Genomic DNA, 24616 nt, shown 5'->3' with positions numbered 1-24616 from the left:
ACAAGACATGCCAGCAACTCCACAAAATCCCCTCAAGACTACAACTATGGAGAAAATTATAAACCCTCAAAACAGGGAGGAGGGAGAGAGGAAAACCCAGTCAGATAACGGACCAATAGTTCACCATGTCTAAAAAAATTCTATACCATCTTGTTATTCAGTGCCCGTTTTCCTTTTTCTCCAGCCTTCTAATGACTTGCCAGATGGACTGTCCACTGTGCAAACAACTACGTGTGCACCTAGAGTTCCTTTGAAATGCCATTTGAATCTTTTTTAATATTGGCTTAACCTCTTGTCTGTATTATGACAGCCCCACTTCAATCCTAAATGGCTGTGGAAAGGCTGCCTAGCATTTAGGCACAGAATTCTATTTAAATTAATACTTGGTACTGAATACTGTTTAAATTTGTCTTGTGTTCCTCTGCTGCTTGAAGGAAGAGCTAACACAAGCCTTTTTGGGTTTTAAACAGTTTTAAACTTAGCCCATTAATGACATGCATAAGAGATCAGGCACGGAATGTGGTACTTACACTTAAACATTGCTCTGCTTAGCACCAAGACTTCCCCGAAATCTCATCAAGGTAGTGAAATCCTCCGTCCCAAATGTGGAATGCCATGAATGATACACCAGGGGGGCCCTCAGTTCTCCAGAGGTGATATCCTCCTTCCCTTCAGCCAGGAGGTAGCTCTGCAGAGGGGCACGGAGCACTCTCACGGACGGCTCTGGTGCTGTCTGCCGGGCATTCCCGCTGGGAAGCTTCAGATGGAGCACCCTCAAGAACCTGTCTATCTGCAGCCCTCTTACCTCGGTGGCCGATGAGATGAGAGGGTTATCAGGCACTCAAGAGACATACAAGAGGATGGAGAGCGTTGGACTCCCCGAGCTGCCAGGAGAGGTACTGATGTGAATCAAGCCCACGAGAACTTTTGAAGCAACTTGTTGTCTGACAGGCTGTTTATACCCTAAAATGACCATGGCCTAAGGGACTGAATTAGATTAGCTAATTCAAAGATTTGAGGGCATGCTGTTATTATGGTTTATGTGACTTTTCCTGAATTTCATACCCTCGAAATTTTGGCAGGAGAAACCTTGGGTACTAAGGTACCAACCACCTCTGGCCAAGCTGCACTGTGGAGAAGGGATGGAGCGGGGTGATGCAGCAATACCACCGCAACCTGCCCACTTGAAATAGTCTCATTGAAGTGTTGGAGCACTACCAAAACTCCGACTTAACAGCCTCTCTCTTGTATTTTGTTTGCTCATCATTTCTGCTCACTGTGCCCTGTTTCAATTCAGATTGTAAATATTTCTGAACATAAACTATGTCTTTATTTGTTTCTAACGCTCACTGGGCGCCCAGCACTAATGATCACCACAGCCATTAACAACTTAGAGGATTCTGAGTTCTGGCTGTACTTAAAAGAACCTCAAATATCTCAAAGTAAGGAAATTCATAGTTAGGGCTTTCAAAATATTAATTAATATGTACCTCACTGCTAACCCCTAACTCCCCATCTTTGTTCCATTCACACTTACTTTGTAAGGTGTGTTTATTTTTCCTAATTAGTTACTTTTCTCGGGTTGTGTAGGACCGCTGTAGCAATACTCTGAGGATATATTCCACACAGATGAGCCACTGTAGTTGTACCAATTATTTGCGCACCACAGAGCTTTCCGTTTATAATTGACTTCATACATTCATGTCTTCAATGCTAAGTGCACAGCTTCATCACCACACTAATCTTTGTTCTGTTCGGAAAGCAAGTGCAATAATTTCCTGATCTGGGCCCGGGAGGTTTATTTATGCAGACACACCGCGTCCTGTGTCTAATGACATTTGTATAATTGGTGGTCCATGCAGAGGGAGCATCAGAGTCGTCGGAGCCCCGCATGGTGGCTGAGCCATGAGCTCCTCCGTGTCTCACTTGCTATTTGCAGGACTCCCAAACTTAACCAGTTCTCCCACCTCCGTGACTGGGAAGCCTCAGGAATTGCCCCAGTACCTCACTCAGATTCTGTTTTGCACTGACAACGTCCGAACGGGGAAGGAAATCTTGCCAAGACCAGTATTTTTTATACGTGAATGCAGAGTATATGACACCTACTTTTCTTTGGTCTATGTCTGGCCATAAAAAAAATCAGGGTTGGCAGAAAGATTTAAAGTAAGTTGCCAGTAAAACAAACCTGTTTGTAACGGAAATATGAGATTTAAAGTACATCGCTGATAGATAAAATAAGCCTGTTTGTAATGGAGATAATAGCTATTTATATTGCTGTGGTGCTGGGTAAAGGTATTTTTTTCAGTCAATAATAAAGTCACTAAAAAACGTATTTTCCGTTGTCCAGAAACTATTTCTGAATTCAGGTCAAATTTCGTAATGGTTCCATCTGAGAAAAAAAATATCGAGACAGAACTCTCAGAAGAAATAGTAGATGGTTTTGTTACCTTTTACCCAACAATTTAATGCAGACCCACTCAACTAATTTTTACTGAGGTCCAGCAGAAAGCAGTACGCCATCGCCTGCCCTGCCAGGATTTGCGTGTTGTCTTTTCAGCCAAGATGGACCATTGCAGCGGTTCCCTCATTTTCCTGCCTTCCCACCTAGCAAGACTTTAGAGAATGGCGAGTAACAAGAAATTTGGGGTCTCTTGCTTGAATTGTATACCTGGAACTGCGGCAATGCATCAGAGAAATGAGTATGGGATCTGATCCAGCCCATCCTGGCATGGCCTTGCTTTAGGGGTTCATACATCCCTCCTGGGACATAAGGTAGTTTGTCCTCTGACACTCTCGATGCATACGTTAATTAGAGCAAGACCTGCAGGGCCGTTCCACATCCCAGCTGAAAACCCTAACCTGAGGTTCACACCTCCTCCCTTCCTTCTCCACTCTTCCTTGGAGCGCTGAAGTGTTTTACACAAGTGGGACAGGCTCAGCACGTGGCATCCAGCAGCTGCTTCTCCTGGGAGCTGGGCGGGTGGTTTCTATCTCCATTGGGAGAAGCTAAATGTGGATTTCCACCTTGTGGTGACTATTTCTAATCAATGACCTACTGAATGAGAGGAGGACGGTATCTAAACCCTCCTACTTTTGTTAATTAGCAACGACCTGCTTTCTGTAATCAGTGTTTAAAGAATGACATATTTTGGTTTATATTCCATAGAACTAAATAAATTGCTGCATTTTATACATTTTGATGATTTCTCACTCCAGTTGGTCCAATATTTCAATTTTGATTTCTCCTGCCTGAAACAGCCTTAAGTTCCTCTCATCTTGACTTTTCACTGCACTTCTATTTATACAGAGCTAGATGCATTACAGAGATGCTTTTAATAGCAATTTGTGCACTTCTAGTGTCTACATTTTGGAAGTATTCCTGATAAATTAGCCTTACCTTTGAATTTTCTGTCTTTACTGTTAGCTGGAAGCTTTAAAAAAAATAAAATAAATCTGACAATGGTTTTTAAGACAACCTTGGCAGAAGGAACAACCTATCCTAGATGGAACATAAGGACAAATTGCAGGGATACTCAGGAATTGAGATAGTCTATATTATTTTGGCTTCTCTACCTGCATGAGTTATCTGGGATTCCCCTCACTTGCCCTCCAGTTCCATAACCAGCGTGTCTGCTTGTAAATATTAAAAGCTGCCGCAAAGGTAAAATCTCAAGGGCTCGAAATAATAATAAAATTCTCCTAACCAAATCCACTCACCTACATTTAACGAAGAGCGTAAGCAGTATTGCTATCCTGTTTTAGGTGCAATTTTCCAAAGAGTCTGTTTAATTGAAACATTTCTCCCAGATCTGATCAAATGACTGAAAAAGAGAGAGGCTGAGACCTGAGACAGGCAGTGAGGTCTCAGAGATGCTTAACTTTGCCTTTGCAGCTTCAAACTTTATTATTGTCAGAATATTAATTAAGGACATTTCTGGAGAGCCCAGGTGGCCATCTGAGGTCTGAGGCTGGGCTGAACATCAGCCGCATAACTAAATCCTTTGGGTCCCTTAGCCTGAAGCTGTGAATGAAGAATGCACTGGGCAAAACACTGACCTCAGTGAAGTGGAAGGGAAAAGTCCCTTTTTCCTCTAAAGGGGAAAGGGCAGGTTGCAGGAGTTCACCCAGGATATTGTATTGCCTATGGTTGTGAGATGGGAGGCCCCTTTTTTAAAGACAAATGTGCAATAGTTGAAATTGAGCTGGCAGAACCTGCCTGGGGAACAAACTCACCTTTTATTAAAACAAAAGAAAACTTGCCAGAGCTGCTAGGCTCAACACAGCTTGATTAAAGCCGTTGGGGAATTTACCAATCAAGGAAAGGGCAGAGCATGGAAAAAATAAGAATTGCTAGATCAGTTAAAAGCAGCTAGAGAAAACCCTGAGGCTCTGCAGCTGGTCATTACTGATGCAAGAGATAGACTGCCTCACGGAGAAGGGATATAATGGGAGAAGACCAACACATTAATCTGCAGAGTTCAGCATTAGGGCTGACTAATCACAGGCTGCCCTGGCAGCTGTAGACCATAGACCACCTTCTCAGAGTAGGGGCACTGATATAGATCCCTGTTTGTCACCAAAACTACGTATATTACCATGTCTGCATGCCTTAAGCTGTGCAGCTCACTACTGCCTTTCCACGCCAAAGAAGATAGGTGTGAAAAGTAACTCAAGACTGTGCCTACACTAAGTGCCAACTGAACGTACCACAGTGAGCTGCGCTAATCGAAGCATTGCTTCGTTACTTTGGCGGCAGGTTATCGCTGGCCCTGCTGGGCAGTCAGCCCTGCTGGAAATCATTATCACCGGTGAGGCTTCAGCTAAAAAATCTCACTTCTAAAGGCACGTTAGTGAAACAATGTTAATCGCTAATTCCAATTCCTTGCCTCCCACAAGACAATGGGACAGCGATGGCAAAAGGAGGATGCACAAGGGAGGTCCCTGAGGCAGGTAAGCGACAGGTGTGCGCATTTACCTCGGCACAGATAAAGGGATAAAAACATACCTCTCTAAGTCCTTTTCACGCTCTCATCAGTAGCACTGGGGTAAGGAATTAAAGGCTTCACCATGCAGAATTTCCGCCTTATTGAAGAACTACCTGACCCACACTTAGGCTGCAAACTAGCACTGATTAATAACAGGATTTAAGGCACATGGCCACGCACCTGCTCAGACCACAGACTTTCGCCAGGATCCCGTACTTGCTCTATAAGAGAGAAGGGAGGCCACCAGGGCCTCTTGTAACTCAGATCGCTCTGTCTGTGCCTTTCATGAAGACAGAGTTCTGCAAGCTCCATAGATGCATTTCCAGGCCTGATCTCCTTTGCCAGAAAGGACATGCACAGGACTCGGCGTAACCTGCCTCCCAGTCACATCCAAGGGACTCTATGCCTGTGCTAGAAAGCAATTATTTTTTATTTGCCAGTGTAACAATACGAAAGAACGGCGACAAATCTTTTTTGCCCTGCTGCATCGTACAGCACTTTCTCCCCCATCCACCTCTCCTCCTGTCTGCCATGAGAAGTGTCAGAAGACGTCAGATTCCAATGTCTAAATTAAATGTAGTAATCTGATCAGGATGAAATGCCAAATGAGTCACCTCCTTCCGCATCAGCCTCTACGCCACCTGCCCTTGCTCTGCCTCTTGGCTTTCATAGGTTGCTGCTCGGCACAGTGTCCAAGATAATATAAAATGGGCCTGATAAAGAAGGGGATAATGGATAAAAACTTCATGAGAGCTTTCAGGTAGGAGACTTTACAGTATAAGCAGATATAAGTGATGACATTTGTGGGGAACCTGCCCTATATTCTTCCTTTTTAATGGGAACGGTAAAGTGAAGTTGATAGAATAATTCTGAATTTTTCACCTTCTCGCTTCTAAATGGCACATCAGTGAGACACTGACAAGGTTTTCACCATTAAACCTGACAGAGAAATATATGTTCCCTGATTCCAGAAGGCTGCAATAATGTAAAAAGCAGTATGAATCTGAACTAGATGACCAGGTGGGGACCTGAACACAGAACGACGTGAGATCAATAGCTTTTAATAAACTCGTTGAATTTGGCACCAGTTGTTGTTCCTCAACATCAAAGCAGAAATTAATTTAAAGAAGGGATCTGGATTTAAGAAAAAAAAAAGAAAAAAAAAGAAAACAAGAGAAAAAAGAAAAAAGAAAAAAAAGAAAAAAGTAAAAAGAAAAAAGAAAGAAAAAAGAAAAAAGAAGAAAGAAAAAAAAGAGATAGAACATGGCCATTTTTTTCTGCATCTTCTTTGACTTTGCAGAAGTATATGAAATACCATCATGTGAATCAAGACATTTTAGTTATTCTTTGCTTTCCCCCCCTCTCTAGGGCCAAAGCTAAGTTTCCATACAGGCGGGATAGCTTTTCATAGCCACTCTATGGCGTAAGCTAAGTGAAGGTCAGATCATTTAAGAATGTTGTGCCTTAAGTTGAAGATATTCAGAACACCGAGCTTTGGTGCTAACTGGAAAACAAAAGGAAAACTTCTAGAAAACTGCCTGCTACCTATAATCCCTTCCCATCAGCCAGCCAAAAGAAATAACTCTGCACTAAAATTTAAGAAAACTCAAAAGAAGACCCCACCCCCCCACACATCTACTTTTCCTCTTTGGTTATGTGCTATATTAAGCTCAGTGTAACTCACTGCTTAGGGTTTCTGAAGTAGGACGCCTCAGTAAGACACCACTCTACCTCCCAGGCTACCCTAAAAAGCAGACGAGGCCTGTTCCCTTTTTAAAGGTTCCTTTTCTAAACCAAGCTGTCTCCGAAATAAAACAGCCATAACAAAAAAAACCAGTGCGCGCACACACACACACACACACACCCCGCGCCCCTCTCTTAAACACTGCGCTTTCTTGCTTCACATACCTGTTCCCCACGCAGGCGCAAGTTTTCAAGACCCATGACCAACACCTCTCATGGCAGTCAGATTTCATCAATAATAACTAATCGCTGCTCTTGAGGCTAAGGAAAAAGGCAGAACGAGAAGGACTAGACGGTGGGAAAGCCTGCTGAAAGAAAAGACCGACCCAGCGCAAAAATGGGCCATGCTAGGGGAAGATGAGCCTTTCACACTGTATACAGGAGTTTGCCTTCCCTGTATTCTTTGTCCTTTCCCTACATTTTGCTGGCTTCCTAAGGGTTAAGCCATCTTGGATAGCAGGAAGGTAAAACTGTCCTAAATGCCTTCAGAAATCTGCTTGCCTATTAAGTAATTCCCTAGTGACAATGTAAAGAAAAATCAAACACCAGACTTCACATCCTGAGCAAGCCTGGTTATGCATATTTAATACAAGGAAACATACTATAAGATAAAAATGGGTGTCCATGGAAACTGCATATCTAGCTTTAAATAAAAAACAGCACGTTAGATTTTTACATATGACTTTCTTTTACATACGCTATCCCTCCACCAGTTTTGGTGTTGTGTATTGACTGGCGGAGATCCTCACTGCCTGACTGTTGTTTTCCCGTCCCCGGGACGATCTCGGCGTTGCACGGCGCTGAGCCCTGTCACGTGCTGTGCACAGCTCGGGCTGCGCATCGGCTTCGCTGCACCAGGCAAATATGGGCTGCGACACAGCACCGAGCAAGATGGCTTGCCCCTGGGATTTAGAGCTCTTCCGTCATTTTTTTGTAAGGGGTTAGATGAGGGGAAAACAAAACAAGCCAAAACCAAATGGCACGGGCAAGCCAGAAGCAGTCTGTGTTCCACAAGGAGGGGAGGGGGAGCTCTGCTCCCAGCTCTCCCTCCTGCCTGTCCTCACCCTCTGCGTGCACAGGGGAAAGATGAGAAATATGGGCATATATCTCCCCATGGGGACATGGGGATCATCCATGGGTGAGGTACTGTAACAGTTCAAAGCTACAACCAGAGCTGTCCTGGTGCTTGGTATGGGGTAGCTGAACTGCAGCGCTGAAAGCCGGGGTTCAAGCGCAGGACAGAGCGTAGGGCGCAACAGGGGGGGATCAACAAACACTGAATCGTCTTGCGGTTCCCTCAGCTCCAGCCACCAGAGCAGCGCCCAGCATCAAGGAGCGCTCAATGAGCCTCTTTGTTCGCAGCACCAGCTGCTCGGCACTGTGAAGAGAGTTGCAGTAAGCAGAGGTTTGCAAGAGATGCATGTGCAGAGACAGAGAGCAAAAGAGCTCTGTTACCATTAGCACGGGATGTACAAGCAAATTTTTATCAAAATGAAAGCAATAGTCGGCTTCCTCAACGTTTTACCTTTTGCAAACAGGCAAATGCGCCAACTCCACCAGCTGGCTCTGGTAATGCTCTGGGAAAATGGAGAGATGTACGCCGTGGGCCATACTGAGGGATGCACCGAGGCACCACCCAACCAGTGGTGATAGCAAAGGAAAACTTGACCTCCTTCAATCTCTTTCCATATGGAGTCCCACTGTATAAATTGCCTTAGCACTCAGCAGCTCTGAGGATTGGGACCCTACCAAAGAAAAGCCTGTGGCAGAATCGTGAGCCATCACCTTATTACCATTGTTTCCAATAGAGTCACCATCTTCTCCTCTTCAGTAGCTAGGCAATTAAATTCTGTCCCCACTGCATTTTTTTTATGGCAGTGAAGAATTTCCACAGTGGGATCCGACATTTAAACAAAGAGCAGCGGTTTCCCACCTCTCTCCGCAGAACGCTGACAAACCCAACCTCTACCCTCCTCCTCCTCCTCCTCCTCTCCACATCCCTGCACACATTCGTTCTGTAACTACTGCCTTTCATTTAACTTGCTCTTAGGGAAAGACTTCCCAAAGGTTTTAGTTGCCCAATTACTAGACAAACATAACCACACGCAGCTAAGCTAATGCAAATAGATTCTCTGCTCCTTCATCCAGTACACTTGCTTCAGGCTTTACTATGCATTCATAAGCAAATTCTGTTTTCTCCCTTCTTCCCTCCCGTGTTCATCTTGAACTAGAGAGAAGCTTTTATCCTGTTCCCTCGTTATCATACCGAGCATCCATAAATTCATTTCACTGCGTGAATCTCCTCACCTTCCTGAAACTAGGCACCTGCAAAGTCTGCAGGTCGAAAGTCCACTCCTGCAGGTAGAGTCCCTCAGGAGCAGACATCCAAGCCCACGCAGCGATGCAGAGGCTATCTGGCATTGTCCACAGCGTGCTGTTGTAGTGCTCCCAGTACAGCAATGCAGGTGAAGTGGGCTGACATGACAATAGCTGGGTCCTGGAGGTCATTGTGCAGGGGGATGCAAGCCAGCCAGCACCTCTAGAGGAACACCAACACCGGCCCTAGATGGGGACAGCATTTCTGGCCACAGAAGTATATATTTGTCAGCAGAGGTAAAAGCACAACAGCGTTTCCGATGAGAGCTAGCAACCTTCCTCTCCTGGCTCTTCCGTTCCAGGTGTAGGCAGTCCCCTGCATTAGTAGCCATAAGCATTGGCCTGTCGCTGGACCACGGACTTCATAAGTGCTGGCAACCTATGGGAAACAGGTGATCAAATGCCCCTACGAGGCTTGCAATAGCAGTTATGCTGAAGTAAACATGATAGGTAAGGAGGATGGATGGCAGGAGGAAGGGAAGAACTGTACTACGTGGTCAGCAGCAAGGCTACAATCACACACGATGCTGCTGGGAACCCAGAATTTTGGACTATGGGTCGGCCAGGACACCCTCATTCCACTTATTATTCCACTCGCTCTTTTTTGCCCTCTGTTTTGTTCTTTCTGTGTGACTTGCCAAGGTTACATACTAAATATAGTTCTTCCTGTCAGGGTAAGAAATGGGTTAAGTAAGCTTAGAAGTGGGTTTGTTCTCCAACCAGCGTCTGTATGCCCTAATAAAGCCAGATAACTGTATTACCGGGGTAGCTTGAAAACAGACAAAATCTGCTTTCTGTTTTTGCTAAATCCACAGCTAAATGATATTTGAGGGGGATGTTTTCATGGGAGATAAAAGACTAAAATCAATGATAGGACTGTCTGAAGACTGAAGTTTCATTTTATCTCCACAAAAAATCAGGGCTCAGCTATTCCAGTCGCTCTCTATTAAGTTTTGGTTCAAAAATGTCACTTGTACTCACAGCAGTGCTGAAAAGACTGTTTAGCTGAATTCATCTGTAGCATAAAAATTCTCTTGGAATCTTTTGTTTATGAATTAGATAAGCAGACATAACTAGCGCTGCTTATTACAAGAAAGGACTTGTAGGTGATATGAAACCCAAACTAATAACAGTAATCATAAATGGTTATGAGAATGGTGTGAGGTCTAAAGATAACACATACACTCAGATATCGATCTGTGGTTTAGGGAATTTAGGACAAAAGTGCCTGGCAGTTCAAAAAGGAAAATCACCACCTCTTCCAAACACTTTTCCAGAACTGCAACAACAGTTTAATCCTCTAAAATGATGAACTTTACTGTCTAACCATGGTGGTAGGTCTGCATCACATCTAAGTCTACATAAGAACTCTCAGAAGTGAGAGCGTGGCACAAGATGGAAGTTAGTTAAAGATTTCGCCATCTAAAAGGATGCATATTACATTGTTTTACCTTCCTGATTACACACTACTGTGACATCTTTTCCAGAAATACCAGCTTCTATAAAATGCCACCAAAGTCTTGGTTTTGGCCCAGGTAACTGGGCAGGCAGCTGGCAATGGTTCCTCGGTTCCGGATCTATCTGGCCACTAGACCCAAAGAAGAGCTAACGAGGGTTAGACAACACGATCGGCTACAGTAATTGGGTGACTAGAATTGATGGTTCTTGATGTGCCAGTCCTAAAATCCTAATTTTCCAATCAGTCTTCCTTTGCAGCTGGCTCTGTCTAGAGACTCCTGACAGACAAATAAGGATTACCTATTTCTTTCCAGACACTATACTCTTTAAAAACAGATCTAGCTGTAAAGAGCAGCTAAGTAGAAATGAACCCCTGCTCATTTTCTCTTTGCAACTAACTTCTTTTATAAAGAGCTTAGTCTCCAGTTCAGCTAAGCCTTTAATTGTGTGCTTAGCTTTAGGTATGTGCTTAATGTCAATGGGACATAGGGTAAGTATGAAACCGTGTGTGTCGTTGAATAGAGTAAGTTACCTCAAACGTTTAAAATGTTTTGCTGAACTGAGGCCCTGGCAAATAGAAAAAGCAAAAGTACTTAATGGGAAATTGAAAAGAAATAGGTTCCTAGTATCTGTTGGTAAAACTAATATTTTAAGTTTTTTCTCCTCATTGGTATAATTATATCAATAACTCGTTTCTGTTCATCCTAGAAGGAAAGATTTCTTTGAATGTTAATTGAAATGTGGGAGTTTAAACTAAGTAACTGAACTCTGCTTTGGAGTGTGTTTGATCAGAACGTCAAAGATATTTGGATAATTATTTCTGTTGCATCAATGCTCAAGACTTTGCCATTAAAATATATATTCACATCCTCTCACCTTCACTGTATTTCTAGGATTACTACATTCCTGTAGGTATTCAGCCAGAAAAATGATTAGGCGAGTAGCACGCATGTCAATGCTACAAGACCAACATACGCACTCACTAGGAATTCGGGGCTGTTGGGGTGGTGCCCTGCTGAGTGCCTTGCCCCCCGTTTCTCTACATTCTTGTTACCTAGCAGTGTTAAATAACGGCTCTAAAGCAAGAGGAGAGGTATGAAATGATAAACTCCCTCTTGCTGCTGCTCCTGTTCTTGAGCCTGGGAAATTTATCTTCCACGAGTTTCTGTACTTAAGCACTTTCTTTCACAAGTGGTTCAGTCATCGCATTTACCATCATTTGCTCCGAAGCAGACGCTACCCTGAATCAACCGAGGTGAGCAGTTTTTGAAAAGCTATACCTGGTAGACAAAAGCAGTCTGCCTTTTGGCAGCTCTCTCTCTTTTTCTGTCCCTGAGCTCATCCTGTAGCAGAATGAGGTGTTACCCTGTAAAAAAGAATAAATGCTACATGCAGGGAGAGTGTTTCTCTTCTCTCTTGCCACATCCAAACGTGTTCTACTCTTGTCTGCCCTATAGCTATTGCATCATATTCAGCTTCTACTTGTCCTCTAAATCTTGCCAGAATCTACATTTTCGCCTCTTCAACTGAAATTAATGACCACACCTATCCATCCTCCTGACATGCCTGTTCTCATTACTTCTTCATCCTTTGACCCTTCCTGGTGTCATTATCATACTAATACCTTGTACCTTGTGTGTCTTCAGCAATGGGAGCAGCTCTTTTGCATGACTTAGTACAGAGCATTACCAGACAGTCAAATGTTTTCTAATGCCTCACTAATATTTTTCTTTATTTCAGTCACATGACGAGCCACAGAAATGTAGAACAGTGATACCAACATTTCAAAAAATGTCTCATCAAAGCTCTTTCATTTAATGGCTATAGTTTTATGTCACAATTTGGGCTACATTTCAGTGGTAAAAAGAGAAACTCAGTGGCAAGTTACAAAGGGCAATAAACAATATGCCAAGTATTGTGCTATTACTGCATTCGATTCTTAGTACCATACCTTCCCAGTTTGTTACTTTCCTTCGGCATTTTGGGACAGCTTAGGCAGTTTACAGAAAGTCATGTCACTGTTTATCTGCTTTCCCTTCTAAATTCTGATGCATAATATTTGGGTTGCAGCTGTCACTGGAGGTTTCTTACTTCTTTTAAACACTTCTCTTGGAGTTTTAAAATGAATCAAGCACATATTCCTATAGGTCTTTCATTTTGTAAACATCTTCTTCGTCAACTAAAAATCTGCATTCTGGGTCATATTTGGAGATTTGTAATGTCTCTTTAATGGATTGTAAAACCAAAGGGATTGTTACGATAATCTATTTTAAATTAACTTCTGCTTAAACAATAGTACGTTTTTCAAAAAGATAATCAGAGGGGGAAAATACATTCTGATGCTAGATAAATTGTCCTGGTAATCAATTACCCACTATTTTTAAACATTGTGTGTTTTATTTTAAGTCCATATTTGTTTAGCTCCAGCTTTCATCCACTAGACACTGTTACTCTTTTTAGCGATGTATTCACGTTGACACGCCTGAGGGACAGGATGCCATCCAGGGGGACCTGGACAAGCTCGAGAAGTGGGCCCATGTGAACCTCATAGGGTTCAACAAGGCCAAGTGTGGGGTCCTGCACCTGGGTCGGGTGCAACCTCAGGGATGAAGGGATGGAGAGCAGCCCTGACAAGAAGGACTTGAGGGAACTGGTGGGTGAAAAGCTGGACATGAGCCGATAACGTGCACTTGCCAGAAAAGCCAACGGTATCCTGGGCTGCATCAAAAGCAGCGTGGCCAGCAGGGTGAGAGAGGTGATTCTGCCCCTCTACTCCACTCTGGTGAGAACCCACCTGGAGTGCAGCGTCCGGCTCTGGAGTCCTCAGCACAGGAAAGACATGGACCTGTTGGAGCGGGTCCAAAGGAGGGCCACAAAAACGATCAGAAGGCTGGAGCACCTCTTCTGTGAAGTCAGGCTGAGAGAGTTGGGGTTGTTCAGCCTAGAGAAGAGAAGGCTCTGGAGAGACCCCACAGCAGCCTTTCAATACTTAAAGGGAGCTTATAAGAAAGACGAGGACACACTTCTTAGCAGCGCCTGTAGCAAATGACAAGGGGTAATGGTTTTAAACTAAAGGAGGGTAGAATCCGGCTAGACATAAGGAAGAAATTTTTTACGCTGAAGGTGGTGAAACACGGGCCCAGGTTGCCCAAAGAGGTGGTCAATGCCCCATCCCTGGAAACACTCCAGGTCAGGTTGGGCAGGGCTCGAGCAACCTGATCTAGTTGGAGATGTCCCTGCTCATGGCAGGGGGATTGGACTAGATGGCCTTTAAAGGTCCCTTCCAACCCAAACTATTCTATGATTCACACTTCTTCAGAATCATAAAATAGCTATTTTATGTAGATATTGAAGGCTGATATCAGTTCCTCTAATAACCTACTCTTATATAAATTAGCTAGATTAATTTTCTTAAATCACATTGGAATTTTTTTTTTTTTTTTACAGGCTCAGCGTTATTCTTTTGTTCCTCTCTGAATCTTTTCTGGTTTTCAGATTTTTTCTTATTGGGTGGAACCAAGATCTGGACAGAGAATGCTAGCAATTACCTCAGTCATACCATGAACTCATCTCCCTCGTGCTTGACATTCACTGCTTACCCATTCAAAGCTAATGTTTTTCTCCTGGCCATTATATTGAACAGGGAGCTCGTATTCAGACACTACCTCTCACAAACTCTAAATCTTCATCAGTACCACTGTATTTCAAGGGTACTTTTCTGCTATTCTGTACATGTGAATGGAATTCTTTGTTCCCGGGCATATGACTTTGTATTTGACTGTATTAAAATGCATACTGTTCAGATGATCTCACCTTACTGAATGATGCAAATTCAGAATATAGAAATGCTCTCTCCTGTCATTGTTTACCACTCCACTAATTTTTATGTCATCTGCAATATTTACCAGCAGAGATTTTCTATTTTCTTCCAGATCATTGCTAAAGAATAACTAGCATTACGCCAAGAACAGATTACTGCAAATGTCTCCATAGGATGCAGATTTTCAATCACAGCACTTTTGAAATCTATCTACTAAATACATCTTTCAGTCAAAGCATAAAGCAGTTTGGAATAAGCTCTATATACACTATAAAATGGTAGGGAAAGGTTAAGCTGTTTTAAACAATAAAAATCCAGCTGACCAGGCTGGATTGGAAGCTATTGTTGCCATCTAATAACATTTTAGACTATCCAGTCATAAAGTTTGAACATCAGCACGGGAATAAATACCAAACCACACTGCGCACCTAGAAGAAACCCAGACCCTTAGGAATAATGCAAGACAGCTTTGTCCTTCACATGTATTAATCCAAGCAGCTTTGCGAGAAATACGACATCATAATATTCAGTGAAAGAACTACTTTTAATATCCTGCATAATGGATAGAGAGAGGCATCTGCCTACTTTGTCCCCAAAATACAATCAAAACTTGGAAAGGGATCTCTGGAAGGGATGCACAGAGGCAGCACTATATACGCGTCTCTCCTCACAGCAATGGCCTAATATCTATGGTAGCATCACAATAACCTAATTCTGTCCTTTCTTTTTCTTAGTCAGCACAGTACACAGTAATCTCACATGAGCCCGCATCTTGCAAGTTATGTAGGGTTTTGGCAGAACTGTCACTTCCCTTACAATACAATGCATTTTGGGCTTGGATTCATTACTAAAGAAATAGTATTTGTCTAGGATTAGGCAGTCCAAATGCAACACTTTAGGTTTAATTTTTAGTGATTTATCTGGGTCATACATCAGTGCGTGACACACAACAAAACTGTTTATTTATCTAATCTTGTAGTAGGAGGGATACAGATATTACTGCAGTATGGGAATAACTCTAATAAATCGTGTCCCTCTGGCTTGGACATGACTATTTAGGAATAATACTCAGCTGAAAAAAATAATTGTCAAAGGTTTTGTATGGATTTCAAAACTGCTTGCCAGGAAAGTCCTCTGTTTCCACTCCTCCAGCCTTCCAGGACCAAGACTCCAGTCTCACCTTATTATTCAAGAAAGTCAAATGCCCTAGATTCTTATTGCCTTCTGGTTTGGGCACTTTAAATGGACAAATAAGTATTTTTTCACTTTTTGACTTTCCACTAGTTTAGTCAAATAGCCGTAGTTTGTTGTCTTGCTCGTTACTACAATCGGTATGCCACAATCCAGACAAATAAATATGCTATCATGGTATTGTTAAAAGAGAGGTCAAAACCTCTTCTTTGTCTTGGTCATCCACAGTGATGTAGGGCTCTGTCATAACGCATGTGAAACGGGTGTTGAAGGTGTAAGTCTTTGTACCTTACCACCATAGTTTTGTTGAGAATTGAGAAACTCCTGAAGTCTTAACAGGTTAGCTGTACGCAGTATTTCTTGCCTCTTCTATTTTTACTTGGTGTAACAAGATTCAGTAATATATATGGTAAAAAGGGAAATTTGCAACAGCTCTTTCCTTCCCGTATGCTGTACATCTGAAGAAAATTACTATCATGAATAAAAACATTTGAAATGTGACTTCAGAGTCTCCTGGTTTTAAGTATTACAGACCTTCTTACTGCCAATAACACAATGTAGGTATTTAAGTATTCTTCAACTTTACAAGCTTTTACTATGTTAAATATTTTTGCGTAAGGCATAATATATGTTTTAAAAACTCTAGCATGTGCAAACCACTTTATAGCCCTGAGCTTCATGGAATTAGTAGAGGTTTAAAGGTAATAAGGCTTACCTATTTCACGAAGGGGATGAGCTACCTTGACATGCTCATGTTTTGTGGGTCCTAGAGTTTCCAGGTGCAAATAGAATTACACAGATGGGGTGGAATGGGTGAGAAAACTGACTGAGTTTAGTCACATGAATTGGATTTTCTAAAAGTGGAAACATGAAATCACCCTTTCATTATCCTTGCATCTGACAAAATATATTATCATATGTTTTTGCTTGAACAGTGTAAAGATCGTTCAAAACAGATACAATTGCAAATCAGGAAAGATCACACTTACGTGGAGCCCTGACAATGTGATCTCATCAAGCTAGAACTTGAAATTGCAAGTGTCACTTCAGATAAGATCAGAGAATGCTTCCTGTCCCAATGATGTGACATTATCAGGTTTGAGACTGTAGCAAAGGCACATGCACAATTTTGTGAACTAACAAGGCAGATTGAGAACACACTGGTTGGCAGGATATTTTAGATCCTGAGATTGCCTTGAGCTGGGCATAATTACAGCTCATTTTTTGCACATGGGAGAGCCATCTCGAAGACGAAAAGAGCAGGGTACTCACTGAAGAAAGAAAAATGTTGATCTTTCAATTAGCATAAGTTCAAGCATCTGAACTGTGTTTCACAGTGGAGGGACAGCTTTGAGTGAAAAAAAAGCCATCTTCTATAGAAAACTCTTAAACAGCTGTGCTTCCATTTGTACAGGAATCATTTAACATATAGAATTCTACTTTTAGCTGTGGTGTTTAAGCTTGCTTAAAAAAAACACAGAGAAAATTTAGAGTTTGCTGCTGTTACATTACATAAAGTTCATCCTTAAGATGGGGCATTAGGAATTTATTAGCAGGCTTTTTCTGTCGATTTGGACTCCTGAACTACAAAATAAACACAGTGGTTCACAGTCATAAGACAGAAGGGCAAGGTGGCAGGAAGCCATCTGGGCTCTCTGCGTATTTTTGGCGTTGTTCAGAGCTTAGTACACAGCACTTCGCCAGGAACCGAGTCAGAACTCGGAGTTAGGTACCAGTTCAAACCAGAAGTTATGCATTAAAAGCATTAATTGGGAAGATGCTGGAGGTCACATGAAAATTTGCCATCTGAGAATGTTTCCTAACACTAAAAACCTCAAAGATATTAATTGCCTCTCCTTCTGATCTGGAAATTCTTTAGCACCTATAATTTGCCTTTAATTGAACAGGTACTAAATTACTGCTTATACAGGAAGATCTGTTTTTTGGATTTAGGTGTCCTTCATGGCTTTAACACTGTCAGATGGCTGAAGACCCCTGGAAGCCAAGGCTTGGGAGCACCTCCCTCTTTTGAAACCATGGGAGTAGAAGATGCACATTGGTGCTATTTGCATGGTGGAAGACATGAAGTCTATCATGGTAAAGCAGCTGGAGGAGGCAGAACTGCGAAGTGCTTTTCCTTCAGCGCTATAAATAAATGTACTCAGGAATAAAACATTATTTTATCAAGCATATACATGGTCTACTCAGCAACCATAGGATTTCATGTAGCACGGGCTGCAGCATTTGAAATACTAATTCCGTGTGCAGGAGAATACAGAAGGTCACTTTGCCCAACGCATGCATGTAGTGTGATACCAAAATAATTAAAAAATTAACATTTAAATGGAGAGCATCTTATCCTCCCTCAAACCAGCATTCTTTTCCAGTGACTCCCCAGCATATTAACAGCACAGCTATTGACAACTTTCTATATGATGTTTGACGAAACATGAAACTATAAATTTAGCGCATAACTAAGAACCAGTGGCGAATCCTTTTTATTATCATGGCTCTTGTTCCAGCTCCTCATTTTTGCACAAATGTTCACATCTGCTGAAGGAAAAAATACCGCGTGTTCTTCATCTTAACAAACTTTCTTTCATTGATTAACGCAGTGTTTTATGAGACCTGAAAGAACGAAGTTAAATGAACAAGAAGTGAAAACTTATGATGGATGTGTCCCTCACAGCATTTAGATCTTTTCCACTTGATTAAAAATTCCTAGTTCCTCTTCACTGAATTGTTTAGTTTTTTAGCAGTCTCTGTCTTGATTAAAACAAATTAGCATCAAAGATCCCCAGCTGAACGAGGAATCATTAATTGAGAAACATGCAATGCTCCTTAATTACCTTAGAACAGTCAGAGAACAAATAATCTTAGGTTTCAAAGGGGTTTGCACGCACTGTGCACCGTAGGCTTATTCTCTGTGTTTGCTGGAATAAAAGTAGACTCGCCCATACCATTGAGGGATATCAGTACAAGCCTCAGTAAACACATTGTAGATTGTTTATCTAAAGTAGGGGAAAAAAAAAAGGCAAGGTAATGGCTGACTGGAAGAGATAGATGTTTCAGTTTATTATGTTGATCATAGCTTTCAATTTGCTTTGCATATGCCAACATTGACTGAGAAAGAATGAAAGCTCTTCGTTATTGATACAAATTTAAATACTTCTGGAGCGTTTTACTCAGAAGCACCTAACAGAATGTCAGACACGTAGGTACAGAGAGTAACTGTGCGGCCTGAAATAGCAGACAAAAAGGCAACAAACTTTCATAAAACCTGGCTCAAAAGGAATCCAAGGAATATTTGCTATTCCTTGGTTCCTTGTTCTTTGGTACACAGTCCTTCTGACTGTTGTTTTTTTAAGGTATGACTCAGATTCCACAGATCAGCACAGTTAGCGCCAGCCTTCATAGGAGAAGGAGTAACTGACTTTTTTAAGGGCACAATATACTTACTAATATGAATATCTTAACATTTGTTTTGCTTCACCAGCTCATAGAAGAAATCCTGCAGAAAAATGTCACTCAATAGCACCGAGTGTATTCCTGGAGCGTGGCTGTTATTTACATTGCTTTGGCACCAAGGCTAATCCAGCAAGTGTTGCTAACTTCGACAGGAGGCAGCAAAATGAAACGCTGTGCAGAACTACCTGAGCTAGCTGGGAACACGCTGGCTTGTACCAGCGCCAGTATCCTGTACTCTCTCACCGAGCTAATGAGCTCTGCAGAGCAGTAGGCTATTAGCAGGGGTGCGCTACAGCGCTGATGCAGCTATGCCCCTCACCTGGAGTCGGCTGGAGAGATCTGCACCATATTATCTTACGCTATATAGGCACACTCTTACGATCTTCGGCATACAAACCCCTGATGCAATGGAATACAACATACGCAGTTGACATAACAAGATGATCCCAATAAATACAAACACCATAGTAATAAGTTGGAAAAAAAGGAGTCCCTATACCACAGGAAAGCTTTGGGCTTGCTCCCAGGTCCTAGAAACCTGTGCCATTCCTCTGTCATCAAGAAATTTTTGCTGACATACCTCAGAAGGGTGATTTTAAGAGCCATTAACAAACGTGATCTAAATGTTACGTTCTGGCCTTAGTACTCTGGCACCTGAAGGAGAAGAATGATGCATCCAGCCCCTTATGCTAAACCCACTTTGCTTTATCCTTTTTCAGTCCACAGCCATGAATTTCTATCTAACCGGAAGCCTGAAGATTTCAAAGATTTCACCAGGGCTCATTCTTCTCCTAGATAACTACGGATGGTGTCCACTCGTACAGCAAAACCCCCTTTTAGCTATGGTCTACTTAAAACTGGAAAGTCAAGTCAGAAAAAGGCTCAAGCCCCTGGAGGACACCGCTATCTTTATGCAGAAAGACATCATATATATTTGCAAGCAAAAACACAGACCTTGAGTCAAACTAACATGTGTATAGATGAGGCACACATATAAATATGTGTGTGTGAGCACAAATGCACCATTTGGGGTAAATATGAGTTAGATTAGCACTTTTTTTTTTTTTTGTCTCTCCTCCTGTGAAACAGAACTTCACCTGTATGTCACGCTCAAACAATCAAGTGAGAAATCAAAAAGCAAAATGTCATGTTGTTTACTGTTTTAAGTTTTACTTGTCTAGAGTTTAGCGATGCCAGTTTTGTTGCTGTTGAAATAATAGTCTGTATGGGTACAGCTACTGATGCCCTTCCTGTTGGCCTTCATTTTTAGAGGCTGTAAACCAAACAAGTTGATCTTCCCAGACAGCAAAACTACTGCTTGCACATTGCACTGTCGCAGGAACACAAATAAAGAAACCTTTGCAATTCTATGTTGTCTGCCATCAAAGCAAGGTTTTGCAAAGCAGGCAAAAGCCAACCAAGCTTCAAAGCACTCCTTGTGGGTTGGTAATTTTTATAACAAAGGCAGTTTGTTGTAACAGAAGGTTGAGCAAAGACAGGGTAAATAACAAGTTCTGAATGCTTCAATTTTGAGCTACCATTGAGCCATACCATTTTAAAGGCCCCTTTTGAAAAATGGATTAGTTTATAAAATAAACTAAATAACAACATAAAGTCTACCATTAGTAGTATCAGTGTCTCAGTGGTGAAGAGACCACAGAGCTGTATGTTTTCCTTTTGATGGGACTGGCAGAGACACAGTGGGAGGCAAACCGTATAAAATGGCAGTCGGGTTAAGTAAGACAAGAACACCTATACAGCAATCTGATTAATTCACTTAAAGTACTTAAATTTCTCAAATATTCCCTCCTTGCCCTGCAAGTATTGCACAAAACAACCCCCAGACCTACAGTACCGCAGAAACTGGGCAACGGTTTAGCAAACCTGCTAGCAAACCAGGCTGGAGTCGTCTGGATCCTGACATAACAGAATACCGTGGATACACGTGTGACTCCAAAAGCTCTGCTGACTGTAAAAACCTGGGCAGGCTAAAGGAGTGGGCTCATATTAAGGTAATATTGCTTGGATTTGAAGGCCTTTTCTTCACAAAGAAACATAAAATCTTACAAAACACATGAATAAGTCTTGGGAAAGCAGATAAAATGGCAGAGGTCAGAGGAAAGGATTGGAAATTGAGGACACAGAACGTTTTGAATGCATACGGTGCAAGAGAAGCAAAAATGCAGGGTGGGCGAATGAGAACAACTGGTTGTTCAAATACCAAAACTTTAAACGCCTATACAGGAGACAGCCTTGTCCCATCAGAGTCAAGTTAAATATATATGCCACAAACAAAACTTACAAATTCTGAGGGGTTCGGGAATTACTGAGCAGCAGCTAAGCACAAGGTTGAAGCTTTGGAGGATTTCTATATGAAGTACACAGATGATGCTGACACTGAGTGTAAGATGATTGTAGATAAGTAGGAGAACTGCTGCAGAAGCCAACAGCATACTTCCAAGAGCAAAGATAAAAGAATTTGGAATGGAATCAGGATCAGCAAGCAGCTGGATTGGTTTCATGACGAGATTGAATCAAAAGAAAAATGCCAACAAGAGGGAAAGCCAACGCAAAAGACAATATTTGAATGGCATGGTGGAGAGCATGGAGCAGAGGAGGAACGTTAATGCCTGAGAAGGCAGAATCTATGTCTGGAGGAAAGGGTATAATTTTCTTGCAAATCTGCTGAAAAATTAAAATCTTTTCAAAGATTTCAAGGAAGGAAGTTACAGAGGGAAGGACCATAGTTGTTTGTGGAGCTGAGCTCCGAAGAGATCCAAAAAAACAATTAAAACCCTTTGGGAAGAGCTCAGCACCATGTGTTGACGGGGTTGCCATCAAATTATTACAATCAGGAGGCGGTAAATGAAGCCCTTTAAAGGCTGTACAGAGTAATTCCGTTGTTTTCGGATATCTGAAAAAGTTTCAGAGCAATGAACGGCGGTGTTCATAAATGCAATGTAAAAGCTAGTGTGGAGCCTGTCTTTTTCTTCAATCTATTAAGCGATCTCCGAAGGCTTTACTTACTTTTTTTTTTTTTTAATAAAGCAGGAACAGTTCAATAACACCAGTGAGGATTCTGGAAAAGAGTGCTACCAAACATTAAATATTTTCATGAGGTATTTGATAATATATAATACTATAATCAGAATGAATACGCAGACTTACAGATTTTAAGAAACCTTATGATGGTATATCATGGCCTTTGAGCTACATTTGAAGAATTTATAAATTCATAAAACATTTTTAAATAGGCATAGTCACTATTTGTAATGGAGAAGATGGAGCATGAAGAGGGTGTAAAAGCTCTGGCCCATTTAATATAAATGAAGGATTAAGGTATGGAAATGCATGGAAATGCATTATCCCCAATATTCTTCAACATGGGTAAAATGGTACAATCGCTGACATTTTCAGACTACAATGAACATCAAAATAGTGGAGCACCTTTGGGATCCTCCATCTGGGCAATTTTGAATGAAGCAGAAGGTACTGTGCAAAGAATGTCTACTTGAGGAAGAAAAACAAAGAAAAATAACATAAAATCAGACATCTGAGAAGCCTGACTAATCAAAAATATCAGTAAATTGAGTAGATTAGTAAAATGATTTACCAACAATTGGAAAATGAGCTCGATATGAGAAATTTAGAGCAAATTCTGTGACCGCTATTGTGTGAAAAGCCAGAGTATGAATTATTTCATATCTGCCAGCAAGTGTTTATTTTCTCTTTTTTTTTTTTTTTTTTAAATTATGCCACAAATTGTGGTAGAGAAAACTGCAACATCTAGCAGTATTAAATAAATCTGATACTAAATAACTTAACTAAAATATACTTAGCACTCATACTGTGACTGTTATTTTTAGATCACTAAAGAGCTCTGAGCACTCTCTAAACATTAATTAATTAATCTTCAATATTCCCATGTTATTAGTAAGGTTAATTTTATTATTCCTAAGTATTCAGTTAGGAAACTTGAAGCAGAAAAATGATTTGCCATATTCCAACCATCTATTTAGAAGCAGAAAGAAAATTACCTGTATGAATCCATTTAGAAAGATTTTTATATCTGATCGTTTGGCTCTTTGTGCTTTGGGGAGGGGGGAAGAGGAGACTTGCAGGAATATTTCTGAGAGAAAACTTTAGGACACAGACAATTTGGGTATTCTGTCATAAGAACATCCATATTGGTTAACCTAAACACTAGGTTCCAAAATTGTGTTTATTTTTTCTCAAGTATATTTTATAATTTAATATCTCAAAAGAGCTTTAGGACTTCACATGAAAAAATAATTTGTCCTTCACGTTAACCACTAAAAATCATGTCACAACAACAACTTTTGATAAATACTGCCCTGGAACTGAACATTAAAAAGACTGAGACCTTCAGAAGAATAAAATTTTTAAGATATCTTTGAGGTCTGGAAGTGTATTTGAAGAGCTCCACCCGATGCTTTTCTCGCTTCTTGTCTAATAAAAGGTCCTTTAGAAAATAGCATTTGCTCAAATTGGAAAAGAACATAGCTAAGCATTGTTTTGATGATAACATAGAAAGGTAAACAGTTATTGTTGAATGAGTAACAATTCTCTCAAACTCCAAATTTGTATAGACTTTCTGTATTATTAACTATGACCTTAGCATATACAAATATAGTAAAAAATAAAGGACGTAACAGGATGGAAGACACTTGCCTCACTTTATGCACTCGGTCTCAGATGTGCTGAAATCACTGATAGCCAATTGATAATTGATAACAATCAATAATTGACAACACTCTCTATACAGCATTTCAAACAACCTTCTATATCCTCACTCAGGAGAAATACATTCAAGATTGTATTTCTGTAGAAATAACTATTAGCATAAACATAAACAGTCACTGATTCAGCTAAAGTCTTCATACTATTCAATATACTACTCGAGGAAGCTGAGAAAATGTTCTGATTTGGATCAGCTGTGAAACCAATTACATGACTCCATGTGTATATATATACACACACACGCTTCCTGATATTGTGTCTTTTGCTCTTTGTTCATCAGTCCCACCCTTGCTTTCTTATTTTAGAAAAAGGAAATTTTTAACATATCAAGAGGTGTAAAGAGATATTTTCTACCAAAACATGACTGAGCTTTGACTTACGTGACCAAGGAAATATCAGTGAAAGAAATCCTGGGGTAACAACCCTTTCAGCTTCACAATAAATTTCAGAGGGTCACTAGAGTTTCAACTACACATACCAGATGACGATTTTTTACACCGGAAATATCTGTAGCCATAGAAATAGCCACATGTGGTCACATGGAAATAGGAGCATTCATTTTGAAAGCGAAACAGCATTAAATAAGGAAAAGCTGAAACAACGTGTGGTCCTGAATGGTACAAACCCATGTTCTGCAAAGCCTCCTTGTGCCAGCTTTGGTTTTCTTCATTAGTATTTGGCAGGTAAGTCCACCTGAAGACAACATGGGAGATTCTGGACACCGGTAGACAACAGTAGTTTTGCTATTATTTGCTATAAGCATCTAAAATAGCCTCAGGTATTCCATATTTTAGAGATAATCTGAAGTAAGTAT

General features: G+C 41.2%; 1 long non-coding RNA gene across 2 annotated transcripts in view; it reads right to left on the bottom strand.

The window, feature by feature from the left end:
- LOC128911577 (uncharacterized) overlaps window positions 1-24283 on the bottom strand; it is a 53622-nt gene extending 29339 nt beyond the window's left edge. For both annotated transcript variants that reach the window (XR_008467119.1, XR_008467118.1), the window contains exon 1: window positions 24183-24283. This is a non-coding gene — a long non-coding RNA (uncharacterized LOC128911577). The remainder of the gene's footprint in view (window positions 1-24182) is intronic.
- Between the last annotated feature and the right edge of the window lie 333 nt (window positions 24284-24616).

Source organism: Rissa tridactyla, chromosome 6 (genome assembly GCF_028500815.1).
Source record: "Rissa tridactyla isolate bRisTri1 chromosome 6, bRisTri1.patW.cur.20221130, whole genome shotgun sequence".
Classification (NCBI taxonomy): domain Eukaryota; kingdom Metazoa; phylum Chordata; class Aves; order Charadriiformes; family Laridae; genus Rissa; species Rissa tridactyla.
This window is presented reverse-complemented; position numbering and strand designations above follow the sequence as displayed.